At 38.3% G+C, this 20,539-nt stretch overlaps 1 protein-coding gene across 2 annotated transcripts in view; it reads left to right on the plus strand.

Moving 5' to 3' along the window:
• Positions 1–20,539, plus strand: part of LOC117333205 (nitric oxide synthase, brain-like) — a 203,146-nt gene that overhangs the window by 56,765 nt on the left and 125,842 nt on the right. The gene's annotated exons all lie outside the window — the stretch shown is intronic.

The raw sequence follows: 20,539 nt of genomic DNA on the forward strand, positions 1-20,539 counted from the left end.
TAACACACGTTCGTGCCAATAATACACGCTCGTGAGTCACGGCTGTTACAATTTTATATATCTAATTTTCACTCATTTCATTTAAGGTTACTATAGCCGAGTGGGCTAATGAGTTAGTCTTTTAATAAATTTTTATCACGACACGAGTTCGAATCCTACGGAGGCCCCCTTTTTTTCTTTTTTTCTTTTTATCCTTTTTTTTTTAAATTTTCAAAATCAATGCCATATGATGGATGCTCTTGATCGTAGTACTGTAGTGCCTGTAAAGAAATGTATATTTCATCAACAAACAATGCAATACTCAAGGAATAGATTATAAGGTTTTCCTGGGGTTTCTCTGCTGTTTTTCTATAAGAAAGAGGTCGATCTCAGAACTAAACAGTACAAGGTAGAATAGAAATAATCAACTTTGACTCGTGTATTGTTGCAGGATATACAACTCGGACTCGGATATTTTTCAATTTTAATTAATAACTCAGGCCTGAGGCCTTCGTTATTAATTTAATTGCAAAATATCCTCGTCCTCGTCATCCAACAACAATAAACTTGGAAGTCTACCTTTAACAAGCTGTATTTGTGACTCGTGTAAACAAAATGTCGATGACATTGTTATACATTTATTAATAGACTGCCGTGTATATTAGTAGGAAAGAGACATACTTCAAACTTCAATTGTGAATGATGATGAAAAACTTGTAAATTTTCTTCTTGGAGGAGATAATGATACGCTTGATATCAGTCCTGACCATTGGAAACTGTTGATGATCGAGTCCCCAAAGACATTCTTTCAAATGAAATCAGCCCTTGTACATTGGCTATCCCGCCTGTAGTGTTCTATCACAAGATTGGCGAACTGTGTTAAACAATAATCAGCTCATATGACTTCGGCGAATTTCAGTCCATGTACTGAGTTTCGATATTAATCTAATACATACATAATATCAAATTAATGTCTATTTAATCAATGTACATATGTTCTCATTTTCATATTTTCAATATTGTCGAATTGATCTTCACACGTTGGAGGAAATAAAGATATTCAATTCAATTCAATGCAATTCAATTCAATTTAATTCAATTCATTCATTCAATTCAATTCAATTCAATTCATGTATCAGAGAGGGAAGGCTATTTATGATTACCTCCCCTGTTTTCTTATTGTTTGTAAAACAGTTTGTTTGTTTGTTTGTTTGTTTATGTTTAACGTCCTATTAACAGTCAGGGTCATTTAAGGACGTGCCAGGTTTTGGAGGTGAAGGAAAACCACCGGCCTACGGTCAGTACCTGGCAACTGCCCCACGTAGGTTTCGAACTCGCAACCCAGAGGTGGAGGGCTAGTGTTAAAGTGTCAGGACACATTAACCACTCGGCCACCGCGGCCCATTTTGTAAAACAGAGTAGGAGGTTGTAAGTAGGTAGTAATTTTATTGTCCTGATAACACAATAAATCAGCGACTTCTCGTACAAATACGATAGCATTGTATTTTACAGCGAGTCATATAAATAATTGGAAAACAGCTCGATGTTTACTTGAGGTGTATAAACTACGTATATTTCATAGTTACACAAGTAGTTAGGCTTAAGATGGGCGACATTTCTTTATAAGATATCTTATCTCTATATACTTACACTTATATATGTCGTGTAATCAGAGGGCGTGTTCCGATTGATATCATTAGTATAGAAACAATTGGAATTTATGACTGTATTTGAAATTAAAATTTGAATTCGACATCGATACAGCACAACAACATAACCCGATGAAATGTCAATTGAACGATATCAATCTTTTTCTTAAATAATAGCATGATCCATATTCAGATTCTTTTATTTCTTTGTGTTTTTCAACACATCAGAGAGAAGACATTACAAACATAATACAATGTAATATAGTATGACACAATACAATGTAATATAGACACAATACACAATTACAAAACAATACAATGTAATATAGACACAATACACAATTACAAAACAATACAATGTAATATAGTATGACACAATACACAATTACAAAACAATACAATGTAATATAGTATGACACAATACAATGTAATATAGTATGACACAATACAATGTAATATAGACACAATACACAATTACAAAACAATACAATGTAATATAGTATGACACAATACACAATTACAAAATTACATGTACATTACGCTTAATAGTCTAATATACACATATACATGATGTATGTATACGTACACTTGCATGTAAGTATTACTATATGTTATAAAAATGAACATAACGTCATTATGACAGCACACAATAGTTCATGTACATTATAAATAGCCTAACATATAGTAAATTAAACAATTAAATGGCGTTATTACGTTGTTTTGTCGCTAAATTAAGAAATTTCCCTAGCTTATTCAATTCCGAAACATTTTGAACACTTAATAATTGTATAGTTAGTAGTCTAAATATTAATAAAATAATAATAACATAAATAATAACACAAATCATAATATTTAAAAAAAAAAAATACCATAATTAATATCATAAATAACTAATATTAATAAAAATATAGATAAAAACATAAATTATAACATAAATAATAACATAAAAACCAAGGTAGATCTAGGTGTCCCGGGAGGGTAAGCATGTCCTGTGTTCACCAGGTAGTCTCATATAGGAGAAGTGTTCATACGTTTTTTTTTCAGGAATAGAACGGGCCTACGTGACAATCGTTAAGTAGGTCCTAATGCAGATTGAACTCGTTCTTGTAGTTATATTAACCATTGAATAAATGAATTGCTATCGCAATTTCTTACTAAGGGTAGAAAATTAGCAAGTATGTCACTTTAAAGGGACCAGCAGTTGAAGATTTACAAATCAAAGTTTGTTTGGTGGATGGACGACATTACGAAGTTTAAAAAGAATCGTTTGTCGTGATATGGACATACAACGTGATACCGTGTTTCTATTTTTACATAAAAACGTGAAAGAATGGTTAAACAATGTATCCAACCATACCATGCATGGGCACGTGTATCAAATGTGTTCGTTTAGGAGGTGAAGACAACTATAACAACATTCCATAGAACGCCCCCTGTCGGCCAGACTAAATGTACACTGATCTATATTTAGACCAGGCGGGGATTAGGTTAATCCCTTTTGGGATGTCGGGGCTGTATTTTATCAGGGTGGGAGAACACATATTCGTTTTGCATGCCGATGTAAACAAACACTAAAATAATTTCAGTGACACAGACCGTCACCTGTATACGATCTACAGAAGGAAGCCTTTTATCTGTTTGATTAAAATTTGTTTAATCCTGCTCTGAAATGGCTATGTCGCGACCAATGGTAAGAGACTCGTATGATTATGACAAGATTGGAGTCGTTTTATCTTGTTCATTGTCACTGTTTCAAAATCTGATACGATTACAAATCGTTCAAAGTAATACGACATGTCGAAGTAATAACAGATCACGTGATCCTGGTCATTCCTGTCCTCCGCATACTGCCTATTGGAACATCCCACTTCCGGTTTCAGTATCCTCACTGTTGCAGTACATTGTAGATGCACTCACTGGTTTGTCCGTTCGTCCGAGATACTAGTCCAGACTATAACCTTTGTCTCGCAGAAGAGTCTACCAATTTGAGTTCCGTGTTCAAATTCATGTTCATGTTGTCATGGAAATAATTTCTGATTCGGCGAACGTCAATGGATCACACAATTTGACTCCTTTGTGCATGTTGCGTATATGCACTTTTCATTTTCTTTTCCTTAAATGCTTAATTTATCATTTTCATGAGTAAAATCCATGTAACATTCAAAGAGATAAGATATCAAAACAATGAGCGTTGTTTATTTTATAATTCAAAACTAATGAAACATCACCATACTTATCTGCTATAGACAGGCATTATATAAGTTTGATAACTTGTGCCCAAATCCCATGTATATATTAAGATACAATAAAATATGTTTTAATCAAATAGACAGGCATTCATCACCAACCAGGTACAGTCACGTGATGTAGAGTTAGAATGTCACCTTCATGTTTATCGTGTGGTTTTGATTGTTGTTATTTATGATAAACGACAATTCTGATAGATTGCAATGTGACATCTAAAAATAACCAGGTAATGAGCATGAACATGATGCACACACAGTACAATTAAAAGTAATTCGGAATTAATGTAAAGATCGGAAATTGGAATGATTCGGAGTAATTCGACTCTCCGCCAGAGCTGCGCTCCGCTGCAACGTTAGGAAGGTAACCGAGGAGAGCGGCAGTGAACTGAATTGTGCCGAGAACGGTTTGTGTAAAGAGTGCACGTCGGTTTTTCGTCACTATACATCGGTTGATCGGTAGATCAATGTATAGTCTACAAGTTGTTCAATCCTTAGTATTTCGCTTTAAAACGAAACTTGAAAACTTCTATTACGAAAATAGTATAATCAACAATCAGTGTTTTAACAATGGCGGCAGTCGAAGGAATATCTTCATTTTAATATCTAGTATGGTGTCCGGATTACAGCATAACAAACGACATGTGAATGGCCAACAATTATTTTTGAAAAATATTTGAAAGATATAAGCAGACGATCGCATTTAAAACATTTTTAAAAACTAATGTGTCTTTACAGACAACTATCCGTTATGTTCTGACGTCATCAAGACACAAGTGTCGATCCATCATGGAAAATACATTTTAAATAAACCAGTGAGAGTAAAAAAAACCACATAACAAACAAAATTAACACTTATTACATACATATATTATATATATTTAATACAATATATATATAACATAGTAACACAAATGACGAAGGAAGACAACTTTTTGACTCGTGCCCTTACCGGGCCTCGAACTTACGGTCTACGGCACCCAATCGCCTACATAATAAACACTAATTGAGTCAGAACAAAAAAATACTACACATTTTCATAAATAAAAACCCAAAGATATTTGAGTTTCGATCCAAATGTACATTATACATTGGCATATTGTAGGGTACAAGTGTCACTGAGTGAGATTACGATAAGATCTTTACTAAATTGTGTAGACATTCAGTATGGCCTTGGAAATCAAAGCATCAAAATCATAACAAGTAACACTTCGTTAAGTACAGAGATACAGATTTCTGTTAACCAGCAGGTAATCAGTCAGGGTTATTAGTTTACACCCGCAGGTAATCAGTCAGGGTTATTAGTTTACACCAGCAGGTAATCAGCCAGGGTTATTAGTTTACACCAGCAGGTAATCAGCCAGGGTTATTAATTTACACCAGCAGGTAATCAGCTAGGGTTATTAGTTTACACCGGCAGGTTATCAGCCAGGGTTATTAGTTTACACCAGCAGGTAATCAGCCATGGTTATTAGTTTACACCAGCAGGTAATCAGCCAGGGTTATTAATTTACACCAGCAGGTAATCAGCCAGGGTTATTAGTTTACACCAGCAGGTAATCAGCCAGGGTTATTAGTTTACACCAGCAGGTAATCAGCCAGGGTTATTAGTTTACACCAGCAGGTAATCAGCCAGGGTTATTAGTTTACACCAGCAGGTAATCAGCCAGGGTTATTAGTTTACACCAGCAGGTAATCAGCCAGGGTTATTAGTTTACACCAGCAGGTAATCAGCCAGAGTTATTAATTTACACCAGCAGGTAATCAGCCAGAGTTATTAGTTTACACCGGCAGGTTATCAGCCAGGGTTATTAATTTACACCAGCAGGTAATCAGCCGGGGTTATTAGTTTACACCAGTAGGTAATCAGCGAGGGTTATTAGTTTACACCAGCAGGTAATCAGTCAGGGTTATTAGTTTACACCAGCAGGTAATCAGCCAGGCTTATTAGTTTACACCAGCAGGTAATCAGCCAGGGTTATTAGTTTACACCGGCAGGTCATCAGTCAGGGTTATTAGTTTACACCAGCAGGTTATCAGCCATGGTTATTAGTTTACACCAGCAGGTCATCAGCCATGGTTATTAGTTTACACCAGCAGGTTATCAGCCATGGTTATTAGTTTACACCAGCAGGTAATCAGTCAGGGTTATTAGTTTACACCAGCAGGTAATCAGCCATGGTTATTAGTTTACACCAGCAGGTTATCAGTCAGGGTTATTAGTTTACACCAGCAGGTTATCAGCCAGGGTTATTAGTTTACACCAGCAGGTAATCAGTCAGGGTTATTAGTTTACACCAGCAGGTTATCAGCCAGGGTTATTAGTTTACACCAGCAGGTAATCAGTCAAGGTTATTAGTTTACACCAGCAGGTAATCAGTCAGGGTTATTAGTTTACACCAGCAGGTAATCAGTCAGGGTTATTAGTTTACACCAGCAAGTAATCAGCCAGGGTTATTAGTTTACACCAGCAGGTAATCAGCCAAGGTTATTAGTTTACACCAGCAGGTAATCAGCCAAGGTTATTAGTTTACACCAGCAGGTAATCAGCCAGGGTTATTAGTTTACACCAGTAGGTAATCAGCCAGGGTTGTTAGTTTACACCAGCAGGTAATCAGCCGGGGTTATTAGTTTTACGTCTGATACAAATATCTGGAATATAATCACTTATCGCATGCTGGTATTTTAAAAAATAATTGTGATTTCAAACATTCATTGTCGGGTCGAGCCCAAGGGGTTGGGGACCTGAGGGTTGGGGACCTGAGGGTTGGGGGCCGGAGGGTTGGGTAACCGAGTGTTGTATCTGTGTAGATTCACGTCTACATCAGTACATGTATGTTTAGGTGTCACATGTTAACACATGTAATGATGTTTATATCTCTATTGAACTTTCTACTGAAATATTTAGATTCGTTTCAAGGCAGTTCTCCAGATCTTTTTACGATCGGTCGAATATATACTGAATCCTCGACCAATCAAAACGCATGACTGACATGCGCCAAAAGGGCGTTAAGAGGACCTCTTTCAGAAACAATGGAATTTCGCCCACGAACCAATTTGACAAAAACTAGATGTTCTTTGTTGCAATATTAGAGACAACACACGATGAATTTTTAAAAAAAAAAAAACAATCAAAAGGTGCCGCGTGGTCTCGTGCTTTGGCCTACTAAGTGTTGCCCATCAAAAGTGATGACACGGCTCACTTTCTTTTACATTCTCAGATAAAAAGTAAATTCATTCACATTAAGTCCAAATACATTGTATAACAAATCGAAAATTCGATTGGATATTGAAGTTCCTTATCTCAAAACCGTTCTCTTCATTTCATGTCAATGTATTAGTATAATCTTATTACGAAAAGACATAAATATCAATAACGTTACATCACGTTTTCACAATACAACATGTTTGAATAGGGAAACATCGATTTACAACTGCCGTCATGAAGTTCTTTACACTCCGACCTGCTCCCATATGCCTTGAGGTACCATTGACATACTCGTGTACGCTCCCTGTGGCTTGAGGTACCATTGACATACTCGTGTACGCTCCCCTGTGGCTTGAGGTACCATTGACATACTCGTGTACGCTCCCTGTGGCTTGAGGTACAATGTACCATTGACATACTCGTGTACGCTCCCTTGTGCCTTGAGGTACCATTGACATACTCGTGTACGCTCCCTGTGACTTGAGGTACCATTGACATACTCGTGTACGCTCCCCTGTGCCTTGAGGTACCATTGACATACTCGTGTACGCTCCCCTGTGACTTGAGGTACCATTGACATACTCGTGTACGCTCCCCTATGACTTGAGGTACCATTGACATACTCGTGTACGCTCCCCTGTGGCTTGAGGTACCATTGACATACTCGTGTACGCTCCCCTGTTCCTTGAGGTACCATTGACATACTCGTGTACGCTCCCCTGTGGCTTGAGGTGCCATTGATATACTCGTGTACGTTCCCCTGTGACTTGAGGTACCATTGACATACTCGTGTACGCTCCCCTGTGGCTTGAGGTACCATTGACATACTCGTGTACGCTCCCTGTGGCTTGAGGTACCATTGACATACTCGTGTACGCTCCCTGTGGCTTGAGGTACCATTGACATACTCGTGTACGCTCCCTGTGACTTGAGGTACCATTGACATACTCGTGTACGCTCCCCTGTGGCTTGAGGTACCCTTGACATACTCGTGTACGCTCCCCTGTGGCTTGAGGTACCATTGACATACTCGTGTACGCTCCCTGTGACTTGAGGTACCATTAACATACTCGTGTACGCTCCCCTGTGGCTTGAGGTACCATTGACATACTCGTGTACGCTCCCTGTGGCTTGAGGTAACCTGGGATTGGAGAGTAGTCTTCGTACCCAATTACCAAACCAGATGAATACGTTCATCTCGCAATCAATTCGACTTTAACGAAATTTTGTCTAATAAGCCATGTTAAAACATTTTGTAATTATTTCTGTATGTTTTATGGCCACAAAGGATTGGTTGGTATATCTTTCCGTAATTCTGACGAATGTTTTCAAAAACAATTTTGATTTGATATATTTTAACTTCTGATGCGATGAGACCTCTGTTATATTTACGGTTTTAGGAAGTATGTCCATTTGAAAACGCTATCATGTTGATTGGGTACTGCTTATTAGAATACACTATCAAATTAAATAAACTGCTATGTTCAAATCATTTATTGTATGGAACGCACTCTTATACTCGCATTACAATTAAAATCTTCTCTACGCTTCTATACGTTACGATGACTCTCTCCCCTATTCTGCATTACAACGACCTTCTGTCCTTTTCAACGTCACAATGACCCTCTCCTCTCTTCTACGTCACAATGACCTTCTCCGCTTTTCTACGTTACAATGACCTTTTCCCCTTTTCTACGTCACAATGACCTTCTCCGCTCTTCTACGTCACAATGACCCTCTCCCCTTTACTACGTCACAATGACCTTCTCCGCTCTTCTACGTCACAATGACCCTCTCCCCTTTACTACGTCACAATGACCCTCTCCCCCTTTTTTACGTCACAATGACCTTCTCCGCTCTTCTACGTCACAATGACCCTTTCCCCTTTACTACGTCACAATGACTCCCTCCCCTTTTCTTCGTCACAATGACCTTCTCCGCTTTTCTACGTCACAATGACCCTCTCCCCTTTTCTACGTCACAATTACCTTCTCCGCTCTTCTACGTCACAATGACCCTCTCCCCTTTACTACGTCACAATGACCTTCTCCCCTTTTCTACGTCACAATGACCTTCTCCCATTTTCTACGTCACAATGACCCTCTCCCCTTTTCTACGTCACATTGATCCTTTCCCCTACGTATCGATAATTTGCCAGAATTTACGCTACAATGGCCTCCCCCCCCCCCCTCCCCCCCCCCCCCCCCCCCCCCCCCCCCCCCCTCTCTCTCTCTCTCTCTCTCTCTCTCTCTCTCTCTCTCTCTCTCTCTCTCTCTCTCTCTCTCTCTCTCTCTCTCTCTCTCTCTCTTTATACGTTACAACAAGCACGGCCCCGAAACGTTTAGCACCATATCACATGATAATTTTACATTGCTGTTCGCAAGATTCGTTATATAATTACTTGATGTATTATATCCATTAGTAAACACATCTCTATATAGATGCTGGCTCCCAGGTTCACATTTGTAAATATCACTTTGTCAATGAGTTTTTTCATTAATTGACCAATAACAACTGTTTTAATAAGACGCATGTACAAATGCACCCTTAAATAAAGTTATGAAAAGTGCATTATTTAATATATGGTAGCTATCTAATTACCATAGCCAGGTATTCCTTGTTTAATTCGTAAATAACACCAGGATGAAAGTGGTATTAGTTACCATACGTAGGGCTGCATGGTAACGTATTGTCCGGATTTATGGTCCGCAAACAAAATCAAATTATACCCTTCTTACAAACCGGAAGAAATATTTTATTGAGGATATTGGGTTTGTGTAGCGAGCGACAGTTGGAGAGTCTTGTAGTCGAGATGTCGACGTGACGTCATGACCTATGAACGCCTTCTTGCTAAATTAAGTGCTAATGAAAGCCAATCGAAAGCTTAGTCGTCATTTCGACAAAGTTATTGTTCTTTTATTGATTGAAAGTGAAGCTTTGTACCCAATAATGTTTGGATTGTCTTTTAACGAGAACAGGATGTAAATACCCTATACGAAATGCTCCTTGATCAAGTCTTTTGATTTTAAACAGTGTGCCAATCTTGTTGAACTACCGATAAACAAATACGCAGTAGATATGTACATGTATTTTTTCGCAAAGACAGTCTTTTTTTCGAATTATTGCATAAACTTTGCAGTAGTAAAGTAATATATTCATATTATTCTATGGTACATCAATTCAGTTACTTCCAAAATTGTTTACAAATAAATAAAAAAGAGGCTTCGTGTACTTATTGCATCATATCGTAGAGGAGCGGAAATTGTAAAGCATGCCTAATTCCCGGAATAATATACGGTTTGTAGAGGAACTTCATTATTTCATATCTGATACTAATTGAATTCAGTCAGTGAAATCTACTAAAACCAAGTGAACTTAATGAGAAACAAAACGTCTGGCAAGTAGGGCTTATCACACGCTATCTAGAGCGCCTCCCAATAAATTATATTCAGCAAGCTTATCCTTTTTGAAGATAAAGATAAACCAGTTCAATCAGACAGTTTTTTTTATATTAATTCACAGAGTAATACTGTACATCAGTAAAATCCCGAGCATACAATGAATATTTCATTCATGATTCTCCATCAAGTGCCGTAAAGGATTTTTATTACTGTCCACAAGTACCGATTACGACAATCGTAAAACAAACCGCCTGTTTCCACATCGATCTACCTTAGTCGAAACTCCTATGTGATTTACGACACTCAATCGGCAACTCGAAGTTTACGACATCCCCGATATTGCTCTCATTCTCCTCCCTACCTGAGTATCTTTGAAATCCCCCTAACTCTCTGGTCTTGCTGCTAGGAAGCACATAACATCAAATTAACGTCATACGAATAAAGCATCCCATGATCACGTGTTAATTACTCTGACTGACTTCTCATCACCCTCGAGAACGTGCGTGATTTGACAATGAAACAGTATGAAGACCCTATGCTGACTCTCAATTAGTTGCAGTGTTTGCTGTTGGTGCTTGTCCCGACAAGCTTCGTCGTAAACTAAGCCATCACAGCAATTGTCAGCGGAGACGAGGTTTTATTATCGACAGTTTGGATTGTCAGACAGTCTTTTACATTATATTTACTTGTTACCTAAAATGACACCACTTGTTGACTGAGTATTTAAACATAACGAACAGCTGATGCCCAGGTACGGTGTAGCATTATGACAACTGATGCTACAGACTGTCTGGATAACACGTGCCGCTTTCCATGTAGGGCACTTGCTCTATGACACTATAAGTGCCTGTGGATAAGGGTTATCTAACTTTCATATAATCACCATATCTGGTCGCTCTTACAAAATATGTATATCTTGTAAACAAAGCTATAGACCACGTGAACGTCAAATGGTATGGTTTATACATCTATATATTCATTTCCATTTAAACCGTGCAAATTTACTTTTTATTCAAAACCAGTATAAGTTATACTCGAAGAAAGCTTGATTTGACATAAATATGTTTTCAAATAAAGAGGTTATTGATACTTTGAATTCACCTTATTTTCACTACATATTTATATTTATACTGCAGTGTTGTGTTACATCATCATTGATCACACCTATCCAACATGGCTGCCAGACAGGCCAATGGCAGCAATATGTTCGGCAATGCTTATTTCGTCCCCGTCATTTCTCAAAGCCACTGGATATATTTTTCAACACAATATCATATCCATGTAAGGTTTTGGTCCATTATATGATATTAAATATAAACCATTCCTTGATATGAAGCTGTTTTATTGTGTATTAAAACAGCGTAAGGAGAAAACTAAACATGTGTAATGCTTGGTGGATTGTTTGGGTGCTGACGGAGATAAGGATGTTATCTGAAATACACACGATTTATTTGATTTCTAAATAGTACGTTTACAAATGTTGCGTTAGGAATGACGCACAAAGATGTTACCAAGTTAAATTAGAAAATTGAATATATTGTATATTTAGGTACAATTGATGCACTCAAAGCATATCGCTTAGACACTTCTCGAGTGATACATTAACCAGACAAATTCTCAGGTGAGAAAACACGTTACACGTGACAATAGTTATCACATGTGTTTGATCAAATACTCGGTAATGTGTTTGTAAAAAAGTTTCTTCAATTTTCTTTTCTTTTAAAATAAACACAATTTTAAGTTTGATCTATTTTTCTTAAATTATCTCCATCCATTGATGGCTGGATACGAGGGTCGATTGATAGGTGTATATTTGATACTGAAAGGGGGTTATGTTGAAAAATAATACAATATGTCCGGCAAAATCAAAATCCTTCAATATGAGGCTCACAACTTATCGATCAGCCCTGGTAACACATTTTTTGTAAGAAATTACTTAAGGTTAAAAAATCAACAAATGATGTAACAGTTTACTGGGAACTTGGTCGTTTGCCCTTAGAATATACACGCAGATATAGAATTATTAAATATTGGTTCAAACTACTCGACACAAAAAACTGTATTTTGAATACTGCATATGTTTTTTTATTAAGTAAAAACACTGGTTTATGTTTTAATTGGGTACACGGTGTAAAGGAGTTATTATGCTCTTTAGGTTTCGGCGAAATATGGTTCTGTCAATCATCAAATAACTCTGAAACTATTTTACCTTGTATACGACAAAGAATTTTTGACCAAGCCCAACAGTATTTGAGAGATGCATTAGAAAAGTCCTCGAAATGTGTTTTATATAAACACATTGTGGATAATTTTTCTATTCAGTTTTATTTAACTAAGTATATACCTATGAAATTCAGAATATGTTTATCAAAACTACGCATGTCTGCGCATTCCTTAGCAATCGAAACTGGCCGCTTTAACAATATTGATCGAAATTTGAGACACTGTTTAATTTGTAAATCAACGACTGAGATAGAAGATGAATACCATTTTGTATTAATATGTAATAAGTATACCAATTTAAGAAGACGCCTCATTAAGAAATGCTATTGGCAAAAGCCTTCAATGTTCAAATTAATACAGTTATTAAGTGTACAAAATATCAAAGAATTAAGTCGCTTAGGCAAATTTATATTTGAAGCAAACAAAATCCGATCTTTATATCTTTAATCCGTACTCCACTTTGTATTTGTACTGTAGCATTGCTGTTCAATGCCATTATCATGTATTGTTTTGTTTATAATATGTACTTATGGGCCGTATGGCCTACAGTCAATAGATCAATTGAAATTGAAATTGAACACAGGAAAGTTGAATTTTTTGCTTGAATGTATGCTCACCACGAAAAGATAATAGTTCATTGTACTCCTGTAAGGTCATTGTTCTCCTGTAAGGTCAATGTACTCCTGTTAGATCATTGTTCTCCTGTAAGGTCATTGTACTCCTGTTAGGTCATTGTACTCCTGTTAGGTCATTGTTCTCCTGCAAGGTCATTGTTCTCCTGTTAGATCATTGTTCTCCTGTAAGGTCATTGTTCTCCTGTAAGGTCATTGTTCTCCTGTTAGGTCATTGTACTCCTGTAATGTCATTGTACTCCTGTAAGGTCATTGTTCTCCTGTTAGGTCATTGTTCTCCTGTTAGATCATTGTTCTCCTGTAAGGTCATTGTACTCCTGTAAGGTCATTGTACTCCTGTTAGGTCATTGTACTCCTGTTAGGTCATTGTTCTCCTGTAAGGTCATTGTACTCCTGTAAGGTCATTGTACTCCTGTTATGTCATTGTACTGTAAGGTCATTGTACTCCTGTTAGGTCATTGTACTCCTGTTAGGTCATTGTTCTCCTGTAATGTCATTGTACTCCTGTTAGGTCATTGTACTCCTGTTAGGTCATTGTTCTCCTGTAAGGTCATTGTACTCCTGTAAGTTCATTGTACTCCTGTTATATCATTGTACTCCTGTAATGTCATTGTACTCCTGTTATGTCATTGTACTCCTGCTAGGTCATTGTTCTCCTGTTAGGTCATTGTTCTCCTGTTAGGTCATTGTACTCCTGTTAGATCATTGTACTCCTGTTATATCATTGTACTCCTGTAATGTCATTGTACTCCTGTTATGTCATTGTACTCCTGTTATATCATTGTACTCCTGTTAGGTCATTGTACTCCTGTAATGTCATTATACTCCTGTTAGATCATTGTTCTCCTGTTAGGTCATTGTACTCCTGTTAGGTCATTGTACTCCTGTTAGGTCATTGTTCTCCTGTTAGGTCATTGTTCTCCTGTTAGGTCATTGTACTCCTGTTAGATCATTGTACTCCTGTTATATCATTGTACTCCTGTAATGTCATTGTACTCCTGTTATGTCATTGTACTCCTGTTATATCATTGTACTCCTGTTAGGTCATTGTACTCCTGTAATGTCATTATACTCCTGTTAGATCATTGTTCTCCTGTTAGGTCATTGTACTCCTGTTAGGTCATTGTACTCCTGTTAGGTCATTGTTCTCCTGTTAGGTCATTGTTCTCCTGTTAGGTCATTGTACTCCTGTTAGATCATTGTTCTCCTGTTAGATCATTGTTCTCCTGTTAGGTCATTGTACTCGTGTTAGGTCATTGTACTCCTGTTAGGTCATTGTACTCCTGTTAGGTCATTGTTCTCCTGTTAGATCATTGTTCTCCTGTCAGATCATTGTTCTCCTGTTAGGTCATTGTACTCGTGTTAGATCATTGTACTCCTGTAACGTCATTGTACTCATGTTAGATCATTGTACTCCTGTTAGATCATTGTACTCCTGTTAGGTCATTGTACTCCTGTTAGATCATTGTTCTCCTGTAAGGTCATTGTTCTCCTGTAAGGTCATTGTACTCCTGTAAGGTCATTGTACTCCTGTTAGGTCATTGTACTCCTGTTAGGTCATTGTTCTCCTGTTAGGTCATTGTACTCCTGTTAGGTCATTGTTCTCCTGTAAGGTCATTGTACTCCTGTAAGGTCATTGTTCTCCTGCTAGGTCAATGTTCTCCTGTTAGGTCATTGTTCTCCTGTTAGGTCATTATACTCCTGTTAGGTCATTGTTCTCCTGTTAGGTCATTGTTCTCCTGTTAGGTCATTGTTCTCCTGTTAAGTCATTGTTTTCCTGTTAGGTCATTGTTCTCCTGTTAGGTCATTGTTCTCCTGTTAGGTCATTGTTCTCCTGTAAGGTCTTTGTAAACCTGTTAGGTCATTGTACTCCTGTTAGGTTATTGTTCTCCTGTTAGGTCATTGTTCTCCTGTAATGTCATTGTACTCCTGTTAGGTCATTGTACTCCTGTAAGGTCTTTGTAAACCTGTTAGGTCATTGTTCTCCTGTAATGTCATTGTACTCCTGTTAGGTCATTGTTCTCCTGTAAGGTCTTTGTAAACCTGTTAGGTTATTGTTCTCCTGTTAGGTTCGTTCTCCTGTTAGGTCATTGTTCTCCTGTTAGGTCATTGTACTCCTGTTAGGTCATTGTACTCCTGTAATGTCATTGTACTCCTGTAATGTCATTGTTCTCCTGTTAGTTCATTGTACTCCTGTTAGGTCATTGTTCTCCTGTAAGGTCATTGTTCTCCTGTTAGGTCATTGTTCTCCTGTTAGTTCATTGTTCTCCTGTAAGGTCATTGTTCTCCTGTTAGGTCATTGTACTACTGTTAGGTCATTGTACTCCTGTTAGGTCATTGTTCTCCTGTTAGGTCATTGTTCTCCTGTAAAGTCATTGTTCTCCTGTTAGGTCATTGTTCTCCTGTAATGTCATTGTACTCCTGTTAGATCATTGTACTCCTGTAAGGTCATTGTACTCCTGTTAGGTCATTGTTCTCCTGTTAGGTCATTGTTCTCCTGTTAGGTCATTGTTCTCCTGTAAGGTCATTGTTCTCCTGTTAGGTCATTGTACTGCTGTAAGGTTATTGTACTCCTGTTAGATCATTGTTCTCCTGTTAGTTCATTGTACTCCTGTAAGGTCATTGTACTCCTGTTACGTCATTGTTCTCCTGTTAGGTCATTGTACTGTTAGGTCATTGTTCTCCTGTTAGGTCATTGTACTCCTGTTAGATCATTGTACTCCTGTTACGTCATTGTTATCCTGTTAGGTCATTGTACTCCTGTAAGGTCATTGTACTCCTGTTACATCATTGTTCTCCTGTAAGGTCATTGTTCTCCTGTAAGGTCATTGTACTTCTGTAAGGTCATTGTTCTCCTGTTAGATCATTGTCTCCTGTTAGGTCATTGTACTCCTGTTAGATCATTGTACTCCTGTTAGGTCATTGTACTTCTGTTAGGTCATTGTACTCCTGTAAGATCATTGTACTCCTGTTAGATCATTGTCTCCTGTTAGGTCATTGTACTCCTGTTAGATCATTGTTCTCCTGTAAGGTCATTGTTCTCCTGTAAGGTCATTGTACTCCTGTAAGGTCATTGTACTCCTGTTAGGTCATTGTACTCCTGTTAGGTCATTGTTCTCCTGTAAGGTCATTGTTCTCCTGTTAGGTCATTGTACTCCTGTTAGGTCATTGTTCTCCTGTAAGGTCATTGTACTCCTGTAAGGTCATTGTTCTCCTGCTAGGTCAATGTTCTCCTATTAGGTCATTGTACTCCTGTTAGGTCATTGTTCTCCTGTAAGGTCATTGTTCTCCTGTAAGGTCATTGTTCTCCTGCTAGGTCAATGTTCTCCTATTAGGTCATTGTACTCCTGTTAGGTCATTGTTCTCCTGTAAGGTCATTGTTCTCCTGTTAGGTCATTGTACTCCTGTTAGGTCATTGTTCTCCTGTAAGGTCATTGTACTCCTGTAAGGTCATTGTTCTCCTGCTAGGTCAATGTTCTCCTATTAGGTCATTGTACTCCTGTTAGGTCATTGTTCTCCTGTAAGGTCATTGTTCTCCTGTTAGGTCATTGTTCTCCTGTAAGGTCATTTTACTCCTGTTACGTCATTGTTCTCCTGTAAGGTCATTGTTCTCCTGTTAGGTCATTGTACTCCTGTTAGGTCATTGTTCTCCTGTTAGGTCATTGTTCTCCTGTTAGGTCATTGTACTCCTGTTAGGTCATTGTTCTCCTGTTAGATCATTGTTCTCCTGTTAGGTCATTGTACTCGTGTTAGGTCATTGTACTCCTGTTAGGTCATTGTACTCCTGTTAGGTTATTGTTCTCCTGTTAGGTCATTGTTCTCCTGTAATGTCATTGTACTCCTGTTAGGTCATTGTACTCCTGTAAGGTCTTTGTAAACCTGTTAGGTCATTGTACTCCTGTTAGGTTATTGTTCTCCTGTTAGGTCATTGTTCTCCTGTAATGTCATTGTACTCCTGTTAGGTCATTGTACTCCTGTAAGGTCTTTGTAAACCTGTTAGGTCATTGTTCTCCTGTAATGTCATTGTACTCCTGTTAGGTCATTGTTCTCCTGTAAGGTCTTTGTAAACCTGTTAGGTTATTGTTCTCCTGTTAGGTTCGTTCTCCTGTTAGGTCATTGTTCTCCTGTTAGGTCATTGTACTCCTGTTAGGTCATTGTACTCCTGTAATGTCATTGTACTCCTGTAATGTCATTGTTCTCCTGTTAGTTCATTGTACTCCTGTTAGGTCATTGTTCTCCTGTAAGGTCATTGTTCTCCTGTTAGGTCATTGTTCTCCTGTTAGTTCATTGTTCTCCTGTAAGGTCATTGTTCTCCTGTTAGGTCATTGTTCTCCTGTTAGGTCATTGTACTCCTGTTAGGTCATTGTACTCCTGTTAGGTCATTGTTCTCCTGTAAGGTCATTGTTCTCCTGTTAGGTCATTGTTCTCCTGTAATGTCATTGTACTCCTGTTAGATCATTGTACTCCTGTAAGGTCATTGTACTCCTGTTAGGTCATTGTTCTCCTGTTAGGTCATTGTTCTCCTGTTAGGTCATTGTTCTCCTGTAAGGTCATTGTTCTCCTGTTAGGTCATTGTACTGCTGTAAGGTTATTGTACTCCTGTTAGATCATTGTTCTCCTGTTAGTTCATTGTACTCCTGTAAGGTCATTGTACTCCTGTTACGTCATTGTTCTCCTGTTAGGTCATTGTACTGTTAGGTCATTGTTCTCCTGCTAGGTCATTGTTCTCCTATTAGGTCATTGTACTCCTGTTAGGTCATTGTTCTCCTGTAAGGTCATTGTTCTCCTGTTAGGTCATTGTTCTCCTGTAAGGTCATTTTACTCCTGTTACGTCATTGTTCTCCTGTTAGGTCATTGTACTCATGTTAGGTCATTGTTCTCCTGTAAGGTCATTGTTCTCCTGTTAGGTCAATGTTCTCCTGTTAGGTCAATGTTCTCCTGTTAGGTCATTGTACTCCTGTTAGGTCATTGTTCTCCTGTTAGGTCATTGTTCTCCTGTTAGGTCATTGTACTCCTGTTAGGTCATTGTTCTCCTGTTAGATCATTGTTCTCCTGTTAGGTCATTGTACTCGTGTTAGGTCATTGTACTCCTGTTAGGTCATTGTACTCCTGTTAGGTCATTGTTCTCCTGTTAGATAATTGTTCTCCTGTTAGGTCATTTTACTCCTGTTAGGTCATTGTACTCCTGTTAGGTCATTGTTCTCCTGTTAGATTTTTGTTCTCCTGTTAGGTCATTGTACTCCTGTTAGGTCATTGTACACCTGTTAGGTCATTGTACTCCTGTTAGGTCATTGTACTCCTGTTAGGTCATTGTACTCCTGTTAGATCATTGTTCTCCTGTTAGGTCATTGTTCTCCTGTAATGTCATTGTTCTCCTGTTAGGTCATTGTTCTCCTGTAATGTCATTGTTCTCCTGTTAGGTCTTTGTACTCCTGTAAGGTCATTGTTCTGTTAGGTCACTGTTCTCCTGTAAGGTCATTGTTCTGTTAGGTCATTGTACTCCTGTAAGGTCATTGTACTCCTGTAAGGTCATTGTTCTGTTAGGTCATTGTACTCCTGTAAGGTCATTGTTCAGTTAGGTCATTGTTCTGTTAGGTCATTGTACTCCTGTTAGGTCATTGTACTCCTGTTAGGTCATTGTACTCCTGTTAGGTCATTGTACTCCTGTTAGGTCATTGTACTCCTGTTAGGTCATTGTACTCCTGTTAGGTCATTGTACTCCTGTTAGGTCATTGTTCTCCTGTTAGGTCATTGTTCTTCTGTTAGGTCATTGTTCTCCTGTTAGGTCATTGTTCTCCTGTAAGGTCATTGTTCTCCTGTTAGGTCATTGTTCTCCTGTTAGGTCATTGTTCTCCTGTAAGGTCATTGTTCTCCTGTTAGGTCATTGTTCTCCTGTAAGGTCATTGTTCTCCTGTTAGGTCTTTGTACTCATGTTAGGTCATTGTACTCCTGTTACGTCATTGTTTTCCTGTTAGGTCATTGTTCTCCTGTTAGGTCATTGTTCTCCTGTTAGGTCATTGTTCTCCTGTAAGGTCATTGTTCTCCTGTTAGGTCATTGTTCTCCTGTTAGGTCATTGTTCTCCTGTTAGGTCATTGTTCTCCTGTAAGGTCATTGTTCTCCTGTTAGGTCTTTGTACTCATGTTAGGTCACTGTAATCCTGTTAGGTCATTGTTCTCCTGTTAGGTCATTGTTCTCCTGTTAGGTCATTGTTCTCCTGTAAGGTCATTGTTCTCCTGTTAGGTCACTGTACTCCTGTTAGGTCATTGTACTCCGGTTAGGTCATTGTTCTCCTGTAAAGTCATTGTTCTCCTGTAAGGTCATTGTTCTCCTGTAAGGTCATTGTTCTCCTGTTAGGTCTTTGTACTCATGTTAGGTCACTGTAATCCTGTTAGGTCATTGTTCTCCTATTAGGTCATTGTTCTCCTGTTAGGTCATTGTACTCCTGTTAGGTCATTGTACTCCTGCTAGGTCATTGTACTCCTGTTAGATCATTGTACTCCTGTTAGGTCATTGTACTCCTGTTAGGTCATTGTACTCCTGTTAGGTCATTGTACTCCTGTTAGGTCATTGTACTCCTGTTAGGTCATTGTTCTCCTGTTAGGTCATTGTTCTTCTGTTAGGTCACTGTTCTCCTGTTAGGTCATTGTTCTGTTAGATCATTGTACTCCTGTTAGGTCATTGTTCTCCTGTTAGGTCGTTGTACTCCTGTAAGGTCATTGTACTCCTGTTAGGTCATTGTACTCCTGTAAGGTCATTGTACTCCTGTAAGGTCATTGTACTCCTGTTAGGTCATTGTACTCCTGTTAGGTCATTGTTCTCCTGTTAGGTCATTGTTCTCCTGTTAGGTCATTGTTCTCCTGTTAGGTCATTGTTCTCCTGTAAGGTCATTGTTCTCCTGTTAGGTCATTGTTCTCCTGTTAGGTCATTGTTCTCCTGTAAGGTCATTGTTCTCCTGTTAGGTCATTGTTCTCCTGTAAGGTCATTGTTCTCCTGTTAGGTCTTTGTACTCATGTTAGGTCACTGTAATCCTGTTAGGTCATTGTTCTCCTGTTAGGTCATTGTTCTCCTGTTAGGTCATTGTTCTCCTGTTAGGTCATTGTTCTCCTGTAAGGTCATTGTTCTCCTGTTAGGTCACTGTACTCCTGTTAGGTCATTGTACCCCTGTTAGGTCATTGTTCTCCTGTAAAGTCATTGTTCTCCTGT

The sequence above is a fragment of the Pecten maximus genome, chromosome 8 (assembly GCF_902652985.1).
Source record: "Pecten maximus chromosome 8, xPecMax1.1, whole genome shotgun sequence".
Classification (NCBI taxonomy): Eukaryota; Metazoa; Mollusca; class Bivalvia; order Pectinida; family Pectinidae; genus Pecten; species Pecten maximus.